Source organism: Pinus tabuliformis, chromosome 4_2 (assembly GCF_031772625.1).
Source record: "Pinus tabuliformis cultivar Carrire ecotype Pingquan chromosome 4_2, CPIR1, whole genome shotgun sequence".
NCBI lineage: Eukaryota > Viridiplantae > Streptophyta > Pinopsida > Pinales > Pinaceae > Pinus > Pinus tabuliformis.
The window spans coordinates 562,320,227-562,324,737 of record NC_142304.1 but is presented as its reverse complement, the minus strand read 5'-3'; positions in this window follow the sequence as shown (position 1 = coordinate 562,324,737).

The window sequence follows — 4,511 nt, the reverse complement described above, 5'->3', positions numbered from 1 at the left end:
TTACGGGTGGTGCCCGTTCCTTTTTGCTAAAGTCATTGGCATAAAAATAGCAGAACTTTAACTTAGCCTGATTTGTGATCTACGTCTTCATGATATTCTTTGCAGTTAGGCAAGCCTCCTCATTGATGTCAGTTTTACCGTTTGTATTTCCAAGTTAAATCCTTTGTGTTCTATGTGTGTGATTGCTTGAGTTTGTTGTTTCATATTCTTTGTTTACAAGCGCAGTAAAATCTGAAGATAGCAATAGCACAGTCATAAGATAATTACATAGTAGTAATTGACAGAAACAGGACACCGCAAGATAAAATAAACCAGCAAGTTAATGACATTTAATTTTTCGCATTTAAAAGAAGTTAATAGCATCCATAATGCACAATGGACTTGATCATAGGATGATGAGATTTGATATTAACTGCTAGTGAAAATTGTTCTACTGAAATTATATTATACAACCAAATTCTCTACATTTTGTGGAAGATATGGACTATTTGAGATTTTATTCATAAATTCACAATTGTTATTATTGAATGACATTGTTCATGGTTTTACATTTATATTTATAAATGCAATTTTTCTGAGAATAGCTCATTAAAAATTCGTGTAAGGTTATATTATACATGTATACATTTGTGGTAGGCATATATCATATTTGACATTTTATGCATAGCTTTACTCCACATTTTGAAGGATAGCATTCATGATATCAAAATTGTATTATTCCAGATAAAAATACCCGAAAATAACCATTATTAAAAGCGTAGTAATATGACAAGTCAGCAAAATCAAGCATTATAAACTTGCAAGATGTTGATCGGGATTAACAATACATGGAACAAGTTTTCTATTATAAAAAGAAAGAAAAGTTAAAGAAAATCAGAGAATCGTGAAACAAATGCGAATAACATTTTTTAAATAAAAGAAAATTAGAAAATTGCACAACAAATGTAGCATTTACGCAGATAAAATACTGAAGGGGACCGTCATTTAACTTATGCACATAAAATTCCCAGAGAACTAAAAATAATTCATGATTTTTTGCTTCTCTAAATAAAAAAGGGCTTACTTGATAGAATCCTCGGAGCTATTTGCATCTGCAGATCTCGTCGGAACATTAGCTAATTCAACCACAGGCCTGTCATGAGCGGCTACGGCCCGGTAATGTCTGCCATCCTACGCCCTGTACTGCCTGTTCTCAGGTTCGAATCCACTAAGAATATGTTGAAATAAGGACAACCTTGCTGCTGTCCACAGATACCAAATGTAATTTATGATAAAAATATGTAGAAAGTGTAGGTTTGGAGAAAGGAAAAGCAACTGAACTCTGACGAAGACCCATTCTGTTTCGCTAAACTAAATTGAACAACAAAGCTTCAATCTGCCTTCGCCGAACAAACTTGCTATCTTCCTTAAAAGATCTTGCTGCTTGGATGGCGTTGCAAATTCAATGTGTAATTTGTTACAAAAATTTTAGTTCGAAGTAAAACATATATTTCAAGATTGTTAAAATATTTTAAATGGTTATTAACTGATGTTGCTCTGCCTCATGCCCATTGAAAGCAATAGACATATGTCTGAATAACATTTATTGCCCAGTCTTTAGACCTGGCAATAAGATTGGATGACATCTGTTTAATAGCATGTAAAAAATTTAAGCTAATTGTACAGTTAACAATAAACAGAAACATAAGTAAAATAATACCAAATGCAATACAAACCTCTGCGGTGCTGAGCCCTCCTTTCATGGCTCCACGTTGAGTTTCATTTGAGCTTCTTCTGACATGGGAGCGTCATCTAAACTCATTTTTCCTACCAGATAATTAAGTACCTATTACTCTGGGATCACCCTTTTCATTGGTTGATATCTCTATTCTATTCCGAACAATCTGCAACATGATGTGCTCCATTGAGACAATGATGTATATATATATAGATATAGGTTCCTCTAGTACTCTGAGGTACTCTGAACTTACTCCGGACTCTGGACAAGGCATTTGCATTTGTAGACCACCGCGGACGCCTTTGCATATGCAAACAGCTAGCACTTGCAGGATGCAGGACACTGCATGCATGACACGGAGAACAGGTAGCAAAAACTTAGGACAAACTAAGTGGTGCTTTTGATAAAATGTCCATCTCTAAAAACTTTGGATAAAAAAAACTTTTCATCTCTGAAAACTTTGGATATCTTATTTTTACCCCGAACATAATGTCTTGAAAGCTGCGAAGCACGCAATAAGACCCCCAACTTTATTGTCCAATCAAAAATTACATAATAAATTTCATATTATTTTCTAATATGAAAACTTTGGTTAAAGGTGTGATGTACAACGATATTTTTTGGTCAAACAAGAGATTAATATGCAGTGAACGCACAATCGATCGCTAAGAGTCCCAGGCAGGGACTAAAAATCATGCATCCTTCATACTCCCACAACTTTATGGTGATCCCTCAGCACTACCAATCATATTTTTAATTCTTTATTTATATGATGCATGAAGGAGTTTTAAAGTCAAACATAGCACTGGGATATGTTGGATTTTATTACTATCACCACATATCTATATATAATGGTGGGCACCCTTCTATTGCATAACTGGCTAATATTTGTTATTATCTGTGTAGCCCTATCTGTGTAGCCCCTATAGTATCACAAACAATCTTTGGATGATAAAAATTTGATGATAAGCATTTATTTTTAAATTCCATTCTTTCTTGTGAAGGTTTAAGAATGAAATAATGGCAAGTGTCCCTATGGTTATTCCATCTTATTAAATGAACTTTTCTAATCAATTTTGATTTATATCTATAATATGCATGAGCCACACCTTCCCTATAGATAAACATCTTCCCTATGAATGATTTTTGCATCCACCCTGACAGTTGCGTTGATATGATTGTAAACTAGAAGGTACCTTGTTGACTCATGATTTCGAATTTTGAAGAACATATTTCATATATATTAAATTGAAGAGGTGCATGATGGGTTTCAATTGCATGGGGTCACATAATAATAGAAGAGGACAAGGAAGGCATGAGAATATCATGTGGAGGAAATCCTAAAATAAAAGGATCCAATTTTCCATTCATTTGGATGTTGATTTAGAAGAATTTAATCACCTAACTCAAGCAGGGAACCTTTATTGAGGTGGATTGCCACCTTAACCAATCCCACAACCATCTCAAAACATGTTTGTGACACCTTATTATTTAAGAGATACCTCAACAGTATCCTTTAGAGCCACATTTTCCTCCGGTTTTGGACGAATAGGACCCAAACCCCATCACGCAGTCCTTAGGACATACTAGATTACCATTTTTTTCCCATTATACACTTCCTCATTCATCCACTCCTCAAAATGTACCCTCGACTTCTTTGAAATCCATGACATAACATCATGGAAAATCGTTATAGTCATCCCTACATCTTGTTGTTACTAAGATTCATCCTCCTCATGCAACCCCTGCTCTTTCTTCATTTGAGGCTATATATTCCCAATTTTGCACCTCCACGTCACGGAAAAATGAAAAGAGAGAAATTTCCATTGATGATATGCTGCTAGAAATTCATTTAGGGGAGAAAACCGAAAACAGTAAAGGGAAGAGGATATTTGATAGGAATGGCAAGGTCATAAGTTCATATAATGCATTTTTATTTTCAGTGTATGTTTCATGATAGATTTTCAACACATGGACTTTGGTTTTGACAGATCTTACAACACTCTATATTGTATATTTCGACATAGTATGTTTTATGACGACATTATATATTTGGACATGTTTACACTTGATGACATACTCTTTTGAGGGGTTACAAGAAGAAATATTATGGCTGGTATAGTATGTTTATTTCTTTATTTTTTTACCATGGTTATACATAGGCGAGCACCAAAGGACACCGCTCACAATCAGATCGCAGATCAATACACCAGTATTTTTGACGTGGTTAAAACCCTCAAAGAGGGAAACAGTCCACGACTTGAGCCAACGCGGCCACTTCAGGCAATTTATTAATAAAAGAATGAGAATTTACATAAGCTTCTCTCATAGACGGATTACCCTACAAATGACCCTCCATGCGCCTTAAATAGAAATCATGGACCAATCGGGTGTCAAGCCACGGATCAAGTGTCGGTAATATCGAGGAGAGAATGAACCGTCAGATGACTAGATATCGTGACCGTCAGATTGTAAGTTACAAAATGTACAAGGTAAAGAAACACACTTTACCTAACTCTATACCTAACTCTATCCTAGACCAAGTTGTACTTAACTATTTCCTATGTGTCGGAATATCCTAACAAACATGTGCATAGACACAAGGTCATTTTATTTCAAAGTCAAATTTGATGGATGCTTTTCATGGTACCTTCATATCTCTTTTATGTTATATGCCTTAGGAGATATAAGGAGAATATTTCAGATTGTGTGATAAATGGTAGGGTAATTTATTTGATTTAGATTATTATATGATTTGTGCATTTTCATGTTGGAAGTCACAAGGGTGATACTA